Genomic DNA, 22190 nt, shown 5'->3' with positions numbered 1-22190 from the left:
TGGTGAGGTTGTATTTCATGTGAAACCAGTGATTGTCAGACATTGGAAATCAAGCTAATCACAGCCTGTCTCCCAGGCCCCTTCTCTCCCTGTTAACAGCCTCATTTCCCCCCTATATTTCTTCATTACTCACTTATTCAGTCATTTTCCTTGAACTAATATGTCTGTAACAAAATTATGTTAAAGACATGCTAAAATGGAAATAACATCTCAGTAGTATTGAAAATATTATTTCCCTTCTTTATTTTATTTTTCCCTTCTTTAAAAAAATTTTTTTTAAGTGTTTATTGTTTATTTTTTGAGGGAGAGAGAGTGTGAGCCAGGGAGGGGCAGAGAGAGAGGGAGACACAGAATCCAAAGCAGGCTCCAGGCTCTGAGCTGTCAGCACAGAGCCTGATGTGGGGCTTGAACTCACCAATCACGAGGTCATGACCTGAGCGGAAGTCGGACACCCAACCAACTGAGCCACCCCGGTGCCCCTATTTTTTTCCCTTCTAATTTTAGAAGGATTGCTGTGTTTTTGCTTGTGTTCCTCTCTAGAATCTTATAGTTTATATCTTCACTGCTGTTTTCATTCATGAACTTGTTAGGAACCTGGTTCTTCTAAAAGTTTCCTTTTTCTGTGCCTGGAAAGAGAAATCAATGGACCCCCTGCTAGCGGAAGTGGTGTTCCTGTGGTGAAGGCCTCCCCAGGGGTCTGTGGATGCTGAATGCCAGGGAACAAGCATTTATGGAGCACCTGCTGGGTTCACAGCCAGGGACTGGAGTAGGGAGTCTGGTTTGGAAATTAGAAAAGAAAGAGGTTTGGAGACAAAAGCCCATTTTCTGCTAAGTCTCAGGTTTCAGCAGAGGCAGAACTGTCTGTCTGAGCTGGTTAAATGACTTGGCTTGTGCACATAGGCATTTCATAAATAAGATGGAAAAACAGCACTATTTCCTGCTGTGTCTTAGGAAAGTGGTCACTTGGATGACAGTCCAGCCTCCCGCTTTCAAGAGGGCACAACGGAGGGTGTGATTCGGGGAGAGAAACTGCTGCTACTGGGCAGGAATGCTTGTGGCAACCAGGGAGCCACAGCGTGGCAAGGGACTGGGTGGAGTGGGGACCACAGGAGGGACGCTTCCTCACGGGATAGTCATCTCCCTTCCAGCTTGGCAGGGGTATGAGGTAAAACACAGCTCAGGAGTTAATAGGAGAAGAGAGGAGAGATTGAGAGAATAAAAGTAAGAAGGGCAAGGAAGGGCAGCTTGGATTTGCTTACCCATAAAGGCAAAAACAAAACAACAACCACCACAAAAAACCTGGTAGGTAGATTTATGGTGGTGGTAGCTGGTTTTCAAGTAGCCTGATGAAAGGAAGGTTTGCAGAAAGAAAAATAGAGACTAGGAGACATATTGAGACCATTACATGAGAACCCCCATAAAGAAATAATCAGTGATGATGAGGTGATGTTCTTTTTCAGTTATTGAGATCCATGGATGAGAGAGTCCAGAATGAGTTTGAGACGGTTTATAGTCATTTTGGAACGTGGAAATAAACCTTGGCTGGGGGTTGAGGCAGCACGTACCAGACAGCTCAAATCACAGGCGTTTCTGTTACGTAAAGCCTGGTGCCGAGCCTGACCTGCCGGCTTGCAGCGTGATCTCTGGTGGGAGACCTGATCCCTGTGATTGGGACCTACTGTGGGCATTGGTGGGGGTGGGGGGTGGCGGCAGAGGTGATGGGAAAACCGTGTCCAGGAAGGCTGGGGGTGAGCCATCCTCTGAAAGCCTGTGACCTGAGTGCAGAAAGGGCTGCTGCAGGTGTGCGTGGGGCAGGCAGCTCTCGTGGGTGTGGGGAGCATCGAACCTGCCACCCACCCAGGTGTGCCTGGTGCACAGAGCAGGACACAGGCCAGGAGTGGCATCCTGCATAATCTGTGAAAATGGTGTAAGAGTGTCTTTGGCCAGAGTTAAAGCTGGGGAAGAAGTCGGGAGGGACACCTTACCTTACAACCCTGAGGGAGAAGCAGGAGAGGGCCTGGTGCAAGGGCAGATGTAATAATTAGGTAGGAGAGGGGTGCCAGGGTGGCTCAGTTGGTTGAGCGTCCAACTTCGGCTCAGGTCATGATCTCATGGTCCGTGAGTTCAAGCCCGGCGTTGGACTCTGTGCTGACAGCTCGGAGCCTGGAGCCTGGTTCAGATTCTGTGTCTCCTTCTCTGCACTGCACCTACCGCCCCCCCCCCCCCACACCTCTCACACTCTGTCTCTCTCAAAAATATATAAACATTAAAAAAAATTGTTTTTAATTAGGTAGGAGGAAAGATAAAAAGTGGTTTTCTGAGATACCTGGGCTCACCCCTAAAGACCACATATTAAGTTAGAATAACTCACTGCTTACGTTCCTTAGGGCAGAGCTTAACCCCCAGAGGAGAATTGTGCAGTCAGGAACACAAGGAGGTGGCCCTGGGGGGTACTGGTTACGGGACTTAGCATTATGAGTCCCTCCCTGCTGGAGCCTGCCTCCTGGGGCTGGTCCCATGGACAGGATTCCCTGCCTTGCACTGGAGCGGGGAGCTCTCTCCCTGCCCTGGGGGATGATAATGAACTGTGTGTTCCTGTCCTGTGCTGGAGGTGCCAGAGGGAACGTGTGGGTGAGCAGCAAACTCTGGGTTCCCTGTGGCCCATCCTGGCAGTTTCCTGTGCCTCAGACAGGCCTGTCCTGTCTTCATGCAGCCCACGTGGCCTGTGGCAGCCTCTGGCCCTGGCGGTGAAGAGGGGCATCTGATTCTTCTTACCAGACTCTTCCAATCCTCCCTGCTGAAAGTTCATTCTGGACCTGCCCATCCCACCACCTGAAAATTTCCTCTGACCCTCAGAATTGACTCTGCCCAGAAGCGTGACCCTGTGCTCACCCTTCTCCTCCTTCGACTCTGACCCTTGCTCCTTGATGCTTGGATGGAACTAGGGTTTGCTGCACTTGAAACCTTGGATTTGAATTTCAGGAAGAGGGTGTGGCCCACCCTTTCCTCCATGTGGGATTTCCTACCTTCTCCCCAGCCAGCTTTGCAGCTTGCTCTTCCCTATCATTTCTTCTTTTTTTTTAAAGTTCATTTATTTATTCATTCTGAGACAGAGAGCATGAGCAAGCAAGCATGGGGGTAGGGGCAGAGAGAAGAGGAGAGAGAGAATCCCGAGCAGGCTCTGCACTGTGCTGTTAGTGCAGAACCTGATGTGGGGCTCGATCCCATGAGCCATGAGATCATGACCTGAGCCAAAGTCAAGGGCCAGATGCCTAACCTACTGAGCCACCCAGGCACCGCTTCCCTGTCATTTTACCTAGAGCATGCACTGTGACCAGGGTCAAGATTTATACAACAGTAATAGTGATTGGCCAAGCAAGACATTCTGAATATGATGTAGGAAAATTGCTAACTTGTTCAAATCCTAAAGATAATAGTGGGGTATTCTAAGATAGTAAGCATTGAAGTATTTTTCTTTTTTCTTTTTTTAAAGTAATCTCTGCCTCCAGCATGGGGCTCAAACTCATGACTTGGAGATCATAAGTTGGTTGCTCTGTGGACTGAGCCAGCCAGATGGTATTTCTAACTTCTTTTTTAGTTAGCTTGAGTGAGAAATTTATATAGATAAGGTTTGTTTCTTGTTTTTTTTTTATTTTTTTCTTTTGTCATGTTTTAAAACATAGCATTATGGGGCATTCGGGTGGTTCGGTCAGTTAAGCGTCTGACTCCTGGTTTTGGCTCAGGTCATGATCTCAGTTTGTGAGTTCAAGCCCTGCATAGTAGGGCATTGTCATTGTGGAGCCTGCTTGATGTTCTTTCTCTCTCTCTCTCTCTCTCTCTCTCTCTGCCCCTCCCCCACTCTGAATCTCTCAAAAATAAATAGATAAACTTAAAAAATTGAAAAAAAAAAAAAACAAAAACATAGTGTTATGGGCTGAAACCAGTGTTTGCATACCTCCCAAAACTTATATGTGGAAATCCAACCCCTCGATGTGATAGTGTTAGGAGGTGGGGGCCTTTGGGTGATTAGGTCACAAGGGTGGAGCCTTGTGGATGGGGGTAATGCCCTATAAGAAGAAACCTGCTCTATGCTGCTCTGTAAATGCATCTGCTAGATGGGATTACTATAGTATGTAATACTCTAGCAATACCATACTACACATAGTGTTATACTATGGTCACACTGATGGCTGGGTGAGAAAGAGAAAGCATCAGAGGAGGGTGAGGGTACTTCTAGAATTCTTGGCTCTATACCTTGCCATTAGATATTCTCATAAGCAACTATTGTATTGAAAATCAATAGACTATGAGATAGTAAGAAATAAATGCACTTGTTAAGCTTGATGTGTGGCTTACACAGATAAGAATGGTAATGACCAGTGAAGATATGGATTGTACATTTCAAGCCTGTGATAAATATCTAGGGTTCTCAGACTCCAGAGTCCATAAAGTTTTGGTAATTGCAGATCAATATGAGTGGAGGTGGAAAGGGAAGATATAAATGAGCCAGATTTTAAGAACCTGCATGGAAATTTACTCCAACAGTTTCATGGAAACAGAGTCCAATTAACATCAGACCAGCGAAGGATGGCCTGAAGTAAATTTTCAAATGGGAGAACGTGTACCTAGGAAGGAGACATATAAAGCCCCAAGGGCAGAGTTTCAGGGGGAGGAATAAGGATTAGGTTAGACTGGCAGGTGAGACTGGGAAGTGGAGAGCAGTAGGAACAATGAGCTGTCTTGAAATTTTCTATGTGGAACAGAGCCCAGTTCACAGAATGGTTTAAATATCTGAAGTATTTAGATGTAATACAGGATTACTACCTTTTTATTTTTCTACCTATTTTATGGATTTGGTTTCTAGCCCCGTGGAGCTGGGCAATGTGTTTGCCTTCTCAAACCTTGACAGTATTTGGACTTTCATTTTCCTTAAGTAGGTCAGTACGTAAACATGTATATATGCATATGTATATGTGTATGTATGTGTGTATACACACACACCCCTATTTCTATATATCCGTATTTATCTAATATGGAAGAAAGGAGGGTATTTTAATTTTCTCATCTGGAATCATGATTAACAACTCAGAGAGGAAAGATTTAAATTTAAAATTTTTTTTAATGTTTTTATTTATTTTTGAGGCAGAGAGAGACAGAGCATGAGCAGGGAAGGGGCAGAGAGAGAGGGAGACACAGAATCGGAAGCAGGCTCCAGGCTCTGAGCCATCAGCACAGAGCCCGATGCGGGGCTTGAACTCACAGACTGTGAGATCATGACCTGAGCCGAAGTCGGACACTCAACCGACTGAGCCACCCAGGCGCCCCAGATTTAAATTTTAAACAAGACCTGCAAAGATTAATGAGTGTGGATCTGGAAGGTCTACTACAGAAAAAGTTGCTGTGTGCAAGCACACCGAGCTAAGAACATGAAGGTGACAGAATCCAAAGGATAAGGAAGGTGCCAAGAAGGGTTAAGCTGATGCAAGGTTACCAGTGCAAATTAGGAATGTAACTTAGATCATTTTAGCCTGAGGAATCTCTTAGTCAAGTTCAAGGAAATAAACTGTTTCTGAAGAGTCTGCCCTGCCCCAAGGGTATGTATGTGGAGAAAAACCAAAGTTGGGTGAGCAAGAGCCCTTGTTCGGCGTGCTGGGCAGTGTGTGGTGCACAAAGTGGGGGCATGAGCATCCTGTGGGCTCTAGAGCCAAAGAGCTTCCCTTCCAACGTAATGCATCAGGGTCCGCAGTTACCATGTTTATAGGGGACTCAAGGGCATATCACAGTTTGAGAAGCACTGTTGTACATGGCAGTAGGTCAGCAGTAGGCAGTTTCTGGAAGATTTTGAGATTCCGACGATTAAAAAGACCGTGAAAAAGTTCTGTAAAGCAGATGTGGGTTCTAAGCAAAGGGTGACGGTGAACTGAGGCATTGCTGTGCAGTGGCAGTATGGGATTTTTAAAAAATCTTCTTTATGTTTTTATTTTTGACAGAGAAAGAGAGAGAGAGAGAGAGGCAGAGAGAGAGAGGCAGAGGCAGTGTGCGAGCAGGGGAGGGGCAGAGAGAGAGGGAGACACAGAATCGGAAGCAGACTCCAGGCTCTGAGCTGTCAGCACAGAGCCTGACATGGGGCTCGAACTCTCGGACTGTGAGATCATGACCCGAGCCGAGTGAGCCACCCACGCACCCCAAATGTTTTAGAAACAAAAGTCAATACAGTAAGGAGCTCTTTGACTCAGCCAATGAGGAACCTAGACTATTAAAGAGAAGAAAACCACGTTAAGAAACAGTGTAACTCTACATAACTGAAGAGGGTCCAAGATTAGTGATTCTAGATTCAATTTACAGTTTTGAAATTTTTTTTGATTTTTTTAAATGTTTATGTATTTTTGAGAGAGAGAGAGAGAAAGAGAGAGGGCAAGTGGGGTAGGGGTAGAGAGAAAGGGAGACACAGAATCCAGAGCAGGCTCCAGGCTCTGAGCTGCCAGCACAGAGCCCGATGAGGGGCTCAAACTCATGAGCCACGAGATCATGACCTTGAGCCAAAAAGTCCTGTGCTTAACCCACTGAGCCACCCAGGCGCCCCTTGAAATTTCATGTTTAAAGAAAGACGGAAGGAAGATTTATATGTACATACATAATTGCAAAACAAGAAAAAATGGTATTTGGTTTCTTTTATCAAAGCAGTAGACTCTAAAGAGCCAGGAAAGAGCTTGCCAACTTGGACTTTCTGGGCTTATTACAAATGAATGCATAAAAGCTGAGGTGAGAACCGAACCTCTCGGAGCAGATGGTACCGTCACCAATACGACCCAGGCCCACCCAGAGCCTGTGGCTGGAGCCATGCTTCTCACTGAGGGTTACTAGCGTCATTTGTCAGTGGTGAGCATCAGACCTCACTGGTTCGCCGTTCCTGTGTGCGGGGGAAGCTGCGGGTGGTTCTTTTTGCAGAGGTGAACTCTGCCATTCCAGTGAAGCCCTTGAAAAAGTCTGAATCCAAGGTCCTTCCATTATTGATGCACTGAAGTGCCAGACTTGAGTAGAAATTTTTCCTGTTTCAGTCAAGATCTGGTGACAGAAAAGCTCCATCCTCTAATTACAACTTAAATATCCTGCCTGGAGTAGGCTGGTTTCTGCATATTACTAATGCATCCTCAGTTGTACTTCTGGAGAAGTTCTCTTTCTACATGAAATGATTTCTCTCTCCTGTGCTTGGTGAAATCCTATGCAATTCTGCTGTTATTATTATTATTATTATTATTATTATTATTATTGGTTGCAAAAAGCTTTATTGTTTCCATTTGGTCTATGGCTTGGGAGAAGGCTTTAGGTTGTTAAAAAGCTTCCTAGTGACTGCAGGGAGAGGATCAGGCACCAGCCGTGGCCCCAGGGGGCTGCCAGAGGGGCCCCTCAAATGCTGCTGGGCTCCTGAGGCTCCTAGTCGTGCTGGAGGGTGAGCCTCTCGAAGAGATACTCACCCAGCCCCTCCTGGGGCCGTCCAGCCCACGGGGGTGCTTCAGGGGGTCGCCCATCTTCTTGATGACTTTCACCTCCTGTCTAGGGAGTAGTTCTCTAGGAAGTCACGGAGCTGGGGGTCTGTGCGGGCAGAACCCAGGGCATACAGATCCAAAAGGGGCTGGTTCAGGCTCTTCTCCAGAGCCAGGACAGCTTCCATGGTGTCCAGGGTTTTACCCCCGCTCATCTTGGGATGGCTTCTGCAAGCCCTGGAGAGGGCGCAGCCAGTGCACTGGTTTTGCATCTTCAAGAGGCACTCAGCACCCTCCCATGCCCTCCAGAGCCACATCGTCATGGGCCAAATAGAAGCCCAGAGAGAGGCAGGTGTAGGAGTCCTGCAGGTGCATGTGGTCCAGGTGGTTGACAGCAGCCTTCACCTCAGTGGAATAAGTCTGATGAATCTGGGAGCTCATGTTTGATCGGTAATAAGGAGCTAAGCTCAAAATAGAGTGTTGGCTGGTCCTGGAGGCAGAGGGTAGTGTGATTGCTGGGTCGTAAGGTAGTTCTGATTTTAGCTTTTTGAGGAACCTCCATACTGTTTCCCACAGTGGCTGCCCCAGTTTACATTCCCACCAGTGGTGTGAGAGGGTTCCCCTTTCTCTGCATCTTCACCAACACCTGTTATTTCTTGTGTTGTTGATTTTAGTGATCCTGACAGGTGTAAGTAAGGTGGTATCTCATTGTGGTTTTGATTTGTATTTCCCTGATGATGAGTGGTGTTGAGCATCTTTTCATGTGTCTATTGGCCATCTGGGTGTCTTCTTTGGGGATATGTCTGTTGTATCTTCTGCCCATTAAAAAATTTTTTTTTAATGTTTGTTTATTTTTGAGAGACAGAGGCAGAGCGCAAGTGGGGGAGGGACAGAGAGAGAGGGACACACAGAATCTGAAGCAGGCTCCAGGCTCTGAGCTGTCAGCACAGAGCCCAATGCAGGGCTCGAACCCATGAACTGTGAGATCATGACCTGAGCTGAAGTCGGATGCTCAACCGACTGAGCCACCCAGGTGCCCCCTGCCCATTTTTAATTGGATTATTTATTTTTTGGGTGTTGAGTTTTATAGGTTCTTTTTGCATTTTGGATACTAGCCCTTTAAGCATTTTATCAGGGTTTAATTTGCATTTGCCTCACGATTGATGATGTTGAACACCTTCTCATGTGGTTATTGATCATTCTTTACTTTTGTGAAGTAGCTGTTAGGATCTTTTGCACATTTTTTATGGTTTTTTAATAAAAATTTTAAGGGCTCTTTCTTTTTAAATGTTTATTTATTCTTGAGAGAGAGAGAGAGAGAGAGAGAGCAGGGGAGGGGCAGAGAGAGAAGTGAGCTCTGCACTGACAGCAGAGAACCTGATGTGGGGCTTGAACTCATGAACTGTGAGATCATGACCTGAGCCAAAATAAAAAATCAGATGCTTAACCTACTGAGCCACACAGGCACCCCAAGAGCTCTTTCTCTATTTGGATATAAGCCTTTTGCCAGCTATGTGTAGTACAAATATTTTCTCCAGATCTGTGGGGTGCATATTCATTTTCTTAATGATGTCTTTGGTAGAACAGCGGTTTTCAATTTTGATGATGCCCAATTTATCTCATTCCCCGTATAGTTAGTGCTGTTTATGTCCTCTCTAAGAATACTTTCCTCAAAGTTGCAAAGACAATTTTCATCAGTTTTTTTCTAAAAGTTTTAGAATTTTAGCTCTTAGATTTAGGTCTGTAATTCATTTAGAATTACTTTTTTGTATGATGTGAGATGGGGTCAGAGTTTATCTCTTTTTTCCATATTGCTATATGTTTCTTCCAGCATCATCTTTCAGAAGGGCTTTCCAGCACTCCCCATTGATTTTTCTTGCCACTATTATGAAGAAATTAATTGGCCATATTTTTGTTGATCTGTTATTTCTGGACTCTCTGTTCTGTTTATTGTTTCACTGATCTGTGTGCTGTTCTTATGCCAATACTATATGGTCTCAATTACTGAAGTTTTATAGTAAGTCTATGGCTGTTCTAGGTCATTTTCATTTTATATACATGTTATTTTTTTATTATTTTTTAATGTTTTATTTATGTTTGAGAGAGAGAGAGAGAGAGAGAGCGAGCAGGGGAGGGGCAGAGAGAGAGGAAACACAGAATCTGAAGTAGGTTCCAGGCTCTGAGCTATCAGCACAGAGCCCGATGCTGGGCTCAAACTCATGAACTGCAAGATCATGACCTGAGCGGAAGTCCGACGCTTAACTGACTGAGCTACCCAGGTGCCTCACCTCTTTTTTATGTACATTTTAGAATTAGTTTGTTAATTTCTGCAAAAAGTTTGCTGGGATTTTGATTAGGATTGCATCGGATCTATAAAACAATATATGGAGAATTGAAATCTCATTATCCACTTTAATCTATGAATGTAGTAGATTTCCTTATTTATTTAGATTTTCTTTCTTTTAGCAGCATATTTTTAGTTTACAGTGAATAGGTCTCTGGAATATCTTGTTAAATTTATCCTAAATCACGTATGTTTCAGTGGTCTTATAAGTTGTGCTTTTCATTGCGTTTGGCAGTTCATTGTTCTATACACAGTGGCCAATTGTGTATAAAAATACAGCTCATTTTTACATATTGATATTGTGCTTATTGCATTTCTTGCCTCATTTCCTGTGCTGCTTGTTGTCCAATATCTGAAAAATGTTTTGTACATTTTGTCCAGTTTCCTAAGTATTAACAGTGGGAGAGCCAGTCTGGTACAGTAACTCATCAGAGCCAGAAGAGGGAGTTTTATGAATTTAATTTTGGCAGGATTTGTCTTATTCCACATCGTCTGTTTTGTGTACTACTTTTCTCTAAAATATCTTCATGTCATTCAAACTTCTTCATAAAAACTTCTATTTAGTGGCTGTTTAGTATTCTATCATATGAATGTTCTGTAAGTTATTAGGTTGTCTGCATTTGTTTAAATATTACTGTAGCAAACCTCTTCACATCATCTTTTTTTATTTCTGATACTTTCTGCTTGTTTCTGGTATAATGATTCTCTCATGGTGTTATAATTCTTTCATGAACATCTATCTCTGTGAGAGGAGCAAAGGGTTGCAATATTTTACATTGGTTCCAGTGCCTAGCCATCCTGCAATATGGTAAACACTCAGTAAATTTCCCACGGACAGATGGGACTTGGTATTTCTTGAGAGGTGATTTAAACTTGATAAATAATACCTTTTATTTCTGTACACTTGGACCTTTTCAAGAAACATCTGCTCTCTCATTTGAGCCTCCCGTTACTGGTTGGTCAGTAAGTTAGATGTGAATACTGCCAGATGATAGAAGAAACACAGGCAGAGAGGTAGAAAGTAAAGCCAAATGGTTAGTTGCTGGAAGAAACAGGACCCAAGGTCTCAGTCATTGGCTCCTATTCTTGGACCTCTTCTCCCAGCTTGTCCTGGGAACTAGGAGAACTAGTGTTCTCTGAACTAAGCCAGAGTGTTCTGAATTTCTTGTACCCTGTACTACACATTTCTCTCCAGAGACATGTTCCCTTCAGCACGCTTCTGAAGGCCTTACTCAGACAAAGCTTTCCTCTGGGAATCTGGGCTTAAGGGTCAGAGCCTTCTTGAGAGCCATCGGTGGTGATTAGTTGGAAATCCTCTGGCTGACCTTGAATCTCCCCCGAATCACTATTCTGTCATGTTCCATTTGGCACTCTGCCCAGATTTAATGGCATTCTACCGGGTTGCTTTATAAGTATATGCTTGGAAATGTGCTTTAAAGAACATGTTCTTAATGTAGAGTTTTTGCATAGTAAATGTTCTCAGACCTCACCAGCTGTGGATACCAATAAGGACATGTTTATTTTTAAAACTCAACTTCCAGAGCTCTGTACCGTCCACCTACATGACAGAAGGAACTCACGCCACATTTCAACAGTCCCCATATCTTTTAGTAGAACCATGCACTTAGGATACAGCTTGTATGCTCTTACAGGATCCTCCAAGGTTGAGTTCATGTTGCTGGCCCCTTGTTCCTGGCTGTCCTGGAATAGTGTCCCCCCTGGGGGGGGGGTACCACTTGCACCAGTCCCACCTCTTGCTTGTCCTAAACCTGATGACCTTGAATGTTGGCTCACTCTATTGACTACCTGTTAATGCTGTGCCTACGTGCTTGCCCAGCCTGGATTGTCAATGCTCTACTGCCAGAACTCTGCCTCCACTGCCAAGTGGCTTCTGAGCCACTACTGTTCCCGGCCAGCATGCCATTCCACTCCGCTGCTCAGCTGCGAGGACGACTCCACACTCCAGGGGTATGTTGCTTTATCACATGCTTCCCCAAAGTTATTGAGACATTTTGCCTCTGCTGTTCTTGTTGTAGAGTGGCCAACGCTATGTTGTTAAGTCCAGAAGTTGTGCAGAATATAGGAGGGCAGCTCTACCGATCCGACACATACCTGTTGTCCCCATGACATGCACATGGCCGGTAGAGAGCACCTTGCTCATGCGGGTTCAGCCAGCGACCACCATGCAGCACCAGGACCCCATGCAGTATCAGGGCCAGCACTTGGCTGTGGTCTTTGGCCCTGAATGTCCTTCTCAGGACTCTTCTCTTCCTCCTTGGAGTGTTCTTCCCCTGCTCCTCTCCCTCTACACCTATATGCCTGTATATATAGCGAACCCTGTGAATGGACAGATTTGAATTTGTTTATCAGGAAGCCCTTCACCCTGAATGCCAGGCAGTGGAGGAAAGGAAATCTACATGGTGGTGACGGTGGTGGGGGACCAAGAGTACCTGAACAGAAGTACCTGAACTCCAGTTTTAACCTAGCTCAGTCTCTGCCATACTGCAATGTTTTAGATGAAGTACAACACAAAATACCAGCCATTCGTGGAAGTATTTTGAACTCGTAAGAGGCAGATCTTAGCTCTGTCTGTAATCAGACATCTTAAGAAGAATGTCTTTTTTAATGATCATAGAGTATGGGGACCAGAAGGTTATCTTTAAGGTTAATGTATCCTGTTATTAGTCCTTCCTTATTCCAAGATGGAATGTACAAATCCTAGAAAAAATGACTGATTCCTTTTCTACCCACCAGCCTTTCAAATACTGGAAGACAGTGCCCCTGACCCCAGGTTTTTTCTTTTCCTTAACCAAATCCCCTGTATAGGATAAGATTAGTTTCCTAGGGCTGTCGTAACAAAATGTCCCAGACTGAGCCCCTTAAACAACAGAAATGTATTTTCTCACCATTCTGGAGCTTAGAAGTCTAAGATCAAGGTGCTGGTGGGGTTGGTTTTCTCTGAGGTCTGTGAGGGAGGGATGGATTCCAGGCCCCTCTCCCTGGCTTGCCCTCACCCCTTCCTGCCTCTTTTCATAGCTGGCCTTCTGTGCACACACCCACTCCACCTTCTTCTCCTAAGGACTCCAGTCTTACTGGATTAGGGCCCTTCCCTAAGGACCTCATTTTAACTTAATTACCTCTTTAAAGATCTTGTCTCCCAAAGGGTCACGTTCTGAGGTGCTAGGGTTGGGGCTTCGAGTTTGGGGGCACAGTGCAGCCTGCCACTGTGTGTGATAGTCTCCTTTCTGTTTTGTTTACTCTGCTGAAGGGGCTCCAGTGACCTTTCTTGGGTACGATACTTTAGTGAACATGGATAGGTAAACTTGGTTCTAGGTTTTGTTTGAAAACTTGGTGGTAGCTACTTACTCTCAACGTGAAGCCTTTCTTTTCTTGCTTTCCTGATTTCCCTTTCCTTCTCTCTGTCTCTCTGTCTCTCTCTCTTTGTGCTTCCCTAATTGTGACTTGAGCTTCACTGTAGGTCTATCTTATTTGACACCCAGGAGACATAGTTCAGGGGCTGTAGCTTTGCAATTCAGCATTCATTTCTTGAGCACTATTTTTTGCCAGGCACTGTGTTAGACACGACAGACTCAGGAATAACTAAGAAACAGCTGTGTCCTCTGAGAGCTCGTCGATTGTGGGACGTTGTACAAATACATGCACGTTTGTCATGCAGGGTGTTCTGCACCATAGTAGAGCTGTGAGCAAACTACGAAGTAGCCAGAGAAGGTAGCAGTGGATCTCGGGCAGGCAGAGAAGACTTCACAGCGAAGGTGACCGACCTCAGGTTTGGCTTCTGAAAGATGATTAGGAATCTGTCTGGTGGATGCCGTGGGAACTGCACGGTGTAGTTCGAGAACAGTATTTATGGGTACACGTGAAAGATGAGACGTCGCAGAGCAAGGAAGGAGCCAGATCAGAAGGCATCTGTGCCTTCACTGCAGGATTTTAAGCAGGGCAGTAACGTGCCCAGCTTCTGTGTTTGGAAGGTCACTCCTGTGAGGGAGTGGCTCTGGAGGTCGAGGAGAACAGCAGGGAAACCAACCAGGACTCCAATGCAATCTTGTAGATGGGGAATCATGAGGAGCTCAAAGAAGAAGTGATTTTGGAGGGACTTGGTGAGACCACATATGGGGCAGTTCCAGTTTCCGGCTTGAGTCCTGGGAGCATGGTGGTACCATCAGCTGAGTGTAGACGATGGAAGAGTAGCAGGAATCCAGGTGGAGGTGGCCAGTGGCAACGGAAGGAAAGACTGAGGCTGTGTCTCATTGACTTCTCAGCCCTGACAGACTTTCCTGAAGATGCTGATTCTGGGAAGTGTCTCCTTGGATTTAATCCTGTAGTGCCTGCATAATACAGTGATTGTCACATGTGTTAGCAGTCCGTGTGGAGGCTGGGCTTATTTGTATTTGTAACTCAACAGATTTCCAGGTAATTAGTCCATACCATTCTTGTCTTGGGAAATGGAATGTTCCTGGGTAGTTGAAACTCAATTTAGAAAACCAGACAGCACTCATTAGTTTCTGTGGTTGCCTCTTTCAAGCTCTTTCTGTTTTCTGGAGGTGTTTCTCGGCACTTTGATGAAATACCAGCGCATATTGGAACCGTAAATCCTTTTAGTGCACGCAAGCGATTTTTTTTTTCCCTTGAAGTTCCCAGGAAGATAATAGACATTGCTTTTTTTTTAATTTTTTATTTTTTAACGTTTTATTTATTTTTGAGACAGAGAGAGACAGAGCATGAACGGGGGAGGGGCAGAGAGAGAGGGAGACACAGAATCGGAAGCAGGCTCCAGGCTCTGAGCTGTCAGCACAGAGCCCGATGTGGGGCTCGAACTCACGGACCACGAGATCATGACCTGAGCCGAAGTTGGCCGCTTAACCAACTGAGCCACCCAGGCGCCCTGTTTTATTTTATTTTTGAGACAGAGAGACAGAGCATGAACAGGGGAGGGTCAGAGAGAGGGAGACACAGAATCTGAAACAGGCTCCAGGCTCTGAGCTGTCAGCACAGAGCCTGATGTGGGGCTCGAACTCACGGACCGCGAGATCATGACCTGAGCCGAAGTCGGCTGCTTAACCAACTGAGCCACCCAGGCGCCCTGTTTTATTTTATTTTTGAGACAGAGAGACAGAGCATGAACGGGGGAGGGTCAGAGAGAGGGAGACACAGAATCTGAAACAGGCTCCAGGCTCTGAGCTGTCAGCACAGAGCCCGACGCAGGGCTTGAACTCACGGACCGCGAGATCGTGACCTGAGCTGAAGTCGGACACCCAACCGACTGAGCCACCCAGGCGCCCCAGACATTGCTTTTAGTAACAGTCCTTCATGTATACACTTCGCAAGATTTTACCTTTGGGGAGAAAAACTTATTTATTTATTTATTTATTTATTTATTTATTTATTTATTTTTTCAATATATGAAATTTATTGTCAAATTGGTTTCTATACAACACCCAGTGCTCATCCCCAAAGGTGCCCTCCTCAATACCCATCCCCCACCCTCCCCTCCCTCCCACCTGCCATCAACCCTCAGTTTGTTCTCAGTTTTTAAGAGTCTCTGGGGAGAAAAACTTTTATATGATTTTTATCTTTATCTTTTTCAACAGACCCCATGCTATGTTCTAGAACATACAATACTCTTATTTGATACTAGTGGAAATACAAACCAAATTATTTTTGTTTTTCTAAGAGCATCAGTATCACAGCCAGCCTCTGTAACATCAACCTTTCATGTTCTTGCTCTGTACTGTGTACTGTGGTACTTATCTTCACACTGGCCATCTATAAGGGAATGAGGACCATTTCCATTTGGAAATCGGACCAAAAGGGAGCGGTTGCATTTTACTCAAGGGTGGACTGCAAATTTGTATTGAAACGGAGCCAGACTACCCTTTTTTTGTCTTCCCATTCTGCTATCTACTTACTTATTTTAAATTCCCATACCATTTTGGTTATTTTGAACCAAATGGTATCTTACTCTTTTTTTTTTTTGAATGTTTATTTATTTTTCAAGGAGAGACAGAGTGTGAGTGGGGGGAAGGGCAGAGAGAGAGGGAGACACAGAATCCGAAGCAGGCTCCAGGCTCCGAGCTGTCAGCACAGAGCCCCATGTGGGGCTCAAACTCACAAACTGCGAGATCATGACCTGAGCCAAAGTCGGACACTCAACCCACTGAGCCCTCCAGGCACCCTGATATCTTACTCTTTAAATCTAGATTTGGGAACTCCAACAGTATGGGATGTACTGCTAATTGAAATATCCTTTTGGGGAGCCTCTAAGACATGTACTCCTGAATGCTAACATGCAACTTTAGACTTCTGTTTTAGCTTGTACTTGAACATTATTCTTCATTAAAAAAAAATACTGTCTTCTGTCTCTTTGTTTTATTTTGTTTTATTTTATTTTATTTTATTTTATTTATTTATTTATTTATTTATTTATTTGAGAGAGAGAGAGAGAGAGAGTGAGTAAGGGAGAGGCAGAGGGAGAAGGAGAGAGAATCCCAAGCAGACTCCACACCCAGCCCAAAGCTGATGTGGGGCTCTATCTCACAACCGTGAGATCATGATCTGAGCCAAAATCAAGAATCAGACACTTAACCAACTGAACCACCCAGTCACCCTTGTCTCTTTCCTCTTTTTATTATCTTCTCTTCTTTCTCATTTCACATAAGATATCAAGATATTTGGAGATTAACAAGAGAAAATGAATCATTTCTCCTTTTTCCTTGAATTTCTCTTTTACACTATTCTTTAAAACTCAGGGCACCTGGGTAGCTCAGTCGGTTAGGTGTCTGACTCTTGATTTCAGCTCAGGTTGTGATCTCATGTTCATGAGTTTGAGCCCCACATCAAGGCTCTGTGCTGACAGTGCAGAGCCTGCTTGGGATTCTCTGTCTCTCCCTTTCTCTCTCTGCCCCTCCCCCACTGGCTCTCTCTCAAAACAAACATTAAAAAAAAGCCACAACAAACTCCAATGATTCTGCTGGTTTATTTAAAAAGTAGTCCGGCCTCAGCTTTTATCTTGGGTCATTTGTTAGATGGGCTCCATAATCTGAAATCCATACCTGTTTGGAACACATGTACTCGATTCAGTGGAGACTTTTAACCAGGAAAAAGAAAACATTTTAGGCTTAATATGTGTGTGTGTGTGTGTGTGTGTGTGTGTGTGTGTGTGTGTGATGTGAAATAGATACATAGTATGTATAGTTTATTTAACTTTATTTTTGTTACAGGTTTAGTCCTTTGAATGAATAAAGTCAGGGATACATCTTACTGAAGCCCAGGAGACTCCTGCATTTAACAGACTGTATTAGTCTCCAGTTGGGAGTATCAGGCAGAGCACTTCACTTTTTCTTTTCTCTTCTTTTTGTTTTTCTTTTCTTTCTTCCTCTCTTGGAGCACAGTTGACACGCAGGGTTACGTTGGTTTCAGGTGTGTAGCAGAGGAGAGCCTCACCTGTTGACTGGAGGTCTACACAGCTGACACCAGAACATCATGTTCATCCCAACACCTCTGTGAACAAGAGTGTGCACTTGCACGGCCAGATAGACCCACGCCTCGCCCAGCTTCTGACCACAAAGTTGGGTACTGCAGGATAGTTCCGGAATTCGTTTCCAGAATCACACGGATGCTCTGCCAGCACAATGTGACATGGAACCAGATGCCTGTTCACGCAGACACATCTGGACGCGTCCAGGCAAAAAAAAAAAAGCGTCTTCCTTATGCATCAGCCATCTGGGACTGTCTTTGGAAACTGGGAGTTTAGTGAGCCCATGTGTCTTCCGTTATCAACATCCATGATTCCTCCAGCCCCAAGCAGTTCAGCAGTGGGGAGTGAACGCGGGCTCCGTTTTCCGCTCTTTGCACACGTCCCGTTTGAGTGTGAACACCTGCCCATGCGTGAGCTGCTCAGCAGTGCTGTCATTGCTTTCTCTGCAATTGCAAGTTTAGTCAGCTTATTTGTGCGACACTAAGGAAAACGCATAATCTTGCGGGTTGTTGAAATTTCAACAAGCTGGTCTCTCAGGGTCCTTTAATTTCCCAAAAATGATTTGTGAAAGCAGACCAGTAAGTGATTGCAACAAATTTCCATCACATCCCTGACTTAATGAAACCAAATTGCTTTCAGATACTCTCCAACGTGGGGTGGCTAAGGGAAGGAACAGGAAGAAAAATCATGATCGTGGTTGTTCGCCAGCCTGTTACGTAACACACTTGACTGGCTTCAAAGTTCAGAACACAGTTTTTTCCTAAGGGATGCTGCTACCAAAACAGTTACCGTTTATATAAAACTCTGTTTCAGGAATCCAGCCAGTGTCATTATTTATTGTGTGTGGGTGGCATTTATGGGTCCTAGATGGAACCTGGCAGTTCCAGAAAAGTAGGGGTTCTGTTTCACATCCGTTTGGTTCACGAACGAACTTCCTGAGCTCCAAGGTGGATCCCAGTTATGGGACTTCAGCAGCTAGAATGGGACCAAATCCTCAGGAACCGCCTGGGTCTGAGGAAGGTCCCTTGCAAAGGAAGAGGAGTAAAGTATCCTAGAGGGACCAGCATTGTTTTTTCTTGAAATAATCATGCACTCTGCAGCAGAGAAAGGACGTGGGCTGGGGCACAGGTGGAGGGACCTGCCGGAATGGAGAGGTCTAAGGGGTAAATCCTCCTAGGTAGCTGAGAGGGGCAGACAGCTCACCCCTCCACCCCCGGGGGAGGACCACAGTCTGGGAAGGGATGGATCAAAGGAGGTGAAAAGTTGAGAGCCCAGGCCAGCTCCACCAGGGAGTCCTGGAATGAGCTCAGTCCTCCATAGCGATGGCGCTAAGACTCTCACACCGCCCCGGGAACCGCTGTGGCTTGGAAGGGGATGTGCACTGTTGTTGGTGCCAGAGGCCCAGCCACATTGTCTTGGACAAAGAACGGTGGTAGGGGAGCCTGCTAACCTCAGAGCGGAGTCTGGTGCCAGTACTTGTAAGACAGGAGCAAACAGGGTGGTTCTCGTGAGCATAGCTGAGACTCGTGGGCATAGACAGAGAAGGGCAGAAAGGGAAGATAGGCTCTTACTCCCTGAGTAAATGGAAGTGGAGGCGAGTTTTAATTTGAGGAGGAAAAGAAGATCACCTAGGGGACGCCTGGATGGCTCAGTCAGTTAAGTGTCCGACTTTGGCTCAGGTCATGATCTCGTGGTTTGTGGGTTCAAGCCCCATGTCAGGCTCTGTGCTGACAGCTCGGAGCCTGGAGCCTGCTTCCAATTCTGTGTCTCCCTCCCTCTCTGCCCCTCCCCAACTCATGCTCTGTCTTTCTCTCTCTCAAAAATAAATAAACATTAAAAAAAAAAAAAGACAACTCAATAAACAATGGGCCAAAATGTGAGAAGGCAAGATTCAGGGATCAATAAATACAAACAGGCAATGCACACTTGAAATGCTGCTTGAACTCACAAGTGATCAGGACCATGCAAATTAAAGCAACGCCATGATTCTGTTTGGTGTTTATCAGTTTATCGGAATAGAGGGATGACTGACAAAATCTAGAGGCAGCATGGGGCACGAATACAGCATTGTTTTGGGGGAAGGTAGATAGATGCAGCTTTTCTAGAGGTCGGTCTGGCATTACCTACCAAAATGTGAAATGCCTGGATAAGCAATCCCACCTCTAGAAATGAATCGTCAGGAAAGAGCGATACCTATTTTTTTAAAGATATTTATTGTGGCGCTGTTTAAAATAGTAAGCAAACAAACAATCTAAATGTCCACTTCCAGGGAGACTTAAGCACATTACAGCACGATCAGTCTATTATGGTGGTTAAGACCACAGACGTCAGAACCTGATGGCCTGAGTCTAAATTATAGCACCATCTCTTACATGCTCTATGACCGTGAGCAAATTCTTTATCATCTCCCGGTTTCTTCATCTGAAAGGGGATAATAGTACCTGTCACAGAGGGTTGTCATTAGCCATTAAATCCAGACATGAAAAGTGCTTAGACAGCGAGCATTGGTAGAAGTGTTCTCTCTTATTATTGTTGTTGCTGTTGTTATTTTATTCTGAGAAATACCAGTCAGTCGCTGAGGAGAATGAATATTCTGACCTGGCATATTCCATCATAAAAATGTTAAGTGATAAAAAAATATTTCAGAATAGTATGTATGGTAAAATCTCACTTAGTGAAAGAAAAAATAAAAGTATATTTTTATTTTTATTTAATTTTTCATTTTTTAAAACGTTTATTCATTTATTTTTGAGAGAGAGAGCGTGCACAAGTGGGGGAGGAGCAGAGACAGAGAGAGAGAGACAGAGAGAGAGACAGAGAGAGAGAGACAGAATCCAAAGCAGGCTCCAGGCTCTGAGCTGTCAGCACAGAGCCTTACATGGGGCTTGAACCCACAAACTGTGACATCACGACCTAAGCCAAAGTTGGAGGCTTAACTGACTGAGCCACCCAGGTGCCCCTAAAATCATATTTTTCAAAGTCTGCAAGGGGAGGCACTTGAGTGGCTCAGTCAGTTAAGCATCTGACTCTTGGTTTCTGCTCAGGTCATGGTCTCACGGTTCGTGGGGTCAAGCCCCACGTTGGACTCCACGCAGACAGCACAGAGCCTGCTTGGGATACTCTCTTTTCCTCTCTTTCTGCCCCTCCCCACCTCTCTCTCTCTTTCTCTCAAAATAAATAAATAAACTTAAAAAAAAAAAAAAAAAAAAAGGTCTGCAAGCATATGTGCAAAACTGTTACCAGGAATTTAAGTAGTTTAAGGCTTGGGACAGAGTAGGCTAGAAGCAAAGAAAGGAAGGTGATTGTATTTTATATTCCTCTAAATACATGAATGTTACTACAGCTTGTATCACTTTTACAGTGAAAAAATAAGGCTGTCTTACCTATCTGCTCAGTATAATCAGCATATTACATACAGCTTATATGCTGATTGGATATCGATCTAGTATAATATTGGAAAGGTTCTATTCAGTAGTTCCAGGCATCACTTAAAAATTGTTGTGTTTAAAGTTTGGTTAAATTAGAGCCCACTACAAATGCCTAAAATCGGTAAGTCCCCATGAAAACTCAACCATTTGGGGATATGAGTTGTTTTGGAACTCAGAATACTCTGGCTAAGCGGAAAGACCTTATTATGAAAATAACAGATTTTCATTTCCTCTCAATTTTATAACTCTTGGCAGTACAACCTTTATTTTGCTGTGAAATGTTGGAAAAGGAGAGGAGTGTATGACTGAGTCTTATTTTTCCAAAATAAATACATTTTAATTTTGCCTCGAGATTGTAGGGTTCTGTCATATCAGGTTATCTATCGCCTGGAAAGGGGCTGCAGGGGATCGACGGCAGGGGGCTTTCCTCCGAGCTGGAGACTTAAGCTTGAGTACTTCCATCACAGACCGGCTGAAGCAGCTTTAGAACTCTCCGCAAGAGGTCATTTGAAAGAGGGCATTTCTCTGGGGATGCTTGGGAGCCCTGGCTCTGGTGAGTTTCACACAGTACACCACCCGGTGGGTTCTGACAGTAATGTCACTGTGTGCCAGAGGGACACCACTTCCCTTGCAGCTTGGATTGTCCCTTAGCATCACACGGTGTGGAGGAGGTCAAGTTGGTGAAAATCGTAGTTTTGTATTTGTAACTCCGTTTGTTCCTTTCTCCAGTGGACTGGGCTATTGCCCAATGGCTGTATTCAGTCAAGAAAAGACATTGTTGCAGAAATTCTAAGAAGATAACTTTTATTCTTTTGGGAAGAGCAAAGGAATTCTCTCTAAAAACCATAAAATGGTTTTTTTCCCTTACTTGCCCTTAAAATTTTGAAAAATTTTAAGCAGTCCAAAATGTGCACAGAATCCTGTAACCAGTACCGAGAGATTATGCAGAATTGGCACATATTAAGATTTTGTAGTACTGAGTGCACTTCATCATTTTTAACTGAAAGAAACAAAACATTCCGGCAAAGATGAAGCCCCTTTTGTATCTATCCCGAATTTCACATCTTTTCCTCATTTCCCTCTGACAGTCACTATTATCAATTTGGTAAAGATTTTTATGACCCATTTTTGTTTGTACTTTGAAGATCTGTTCAATTCAGTAAATATTACTCACCTTCTGCCATGTGTCTGGTGCCATTTTGTGTACCTGGGATACATCGGGGAACAAAACAGATGCAACTCTTTCCCTTCATGAAGCTTATACCCTAACTGAGGCACACAGCACTTTTCTGCTATCATACAGTATATTGGGAGAGAAAAGTGCTATGGATAAAAGGAAAAATAGAGCAGCATGAGGGGGACCAGAGTTATGTGTATGGGTGAGCAGGAGAAGCATCTTTGACAGGGTGAGATTGGGCCAAGTCTTGAAGGAGGTAAGG

At 44.5% G+C, this 22190-nt stretch overlaps 1 protein-coding gene and 1 pseudogene across 2 annotated transcripts in view; one reads left to right on the top strand and one right to left on the bottom strand.

Moving 5' to 3' along the window:
* Positions 1 to 22190, top strand: part of PLD5 (phospholipase D family member 5) — a 417084-nt gene that overhangs the window by 42108 nt on the left and 352786 nt on the right. The gene's annotated exons all lie outside the window — the stretch shown is intronic.
* Positions 7435 to 7925, bottom strand: LOC109251421 (ferritin light chain-like; annotated as a pseudogene).

Source organism: Panthera pardus, unplaced genomic scaffold (assembly GCF_024362965.1).
Source record: "Panthera pardus isolate Hobbes unplaced genomic scaffold, ASM2436296v1 HiC_scaffold_21, whole genome shotgun sequence".
NCBI lineage: Eukaryota > Metazoa > Chordata > Mammalia > Carnivora > Felidae > Panthera > Panthera pardus.
The sequence above is the reverse complement of the archived record's forward strand: the minus strand, read 5'-3'. Positions and strand labels throughout refer to the sequence as shown.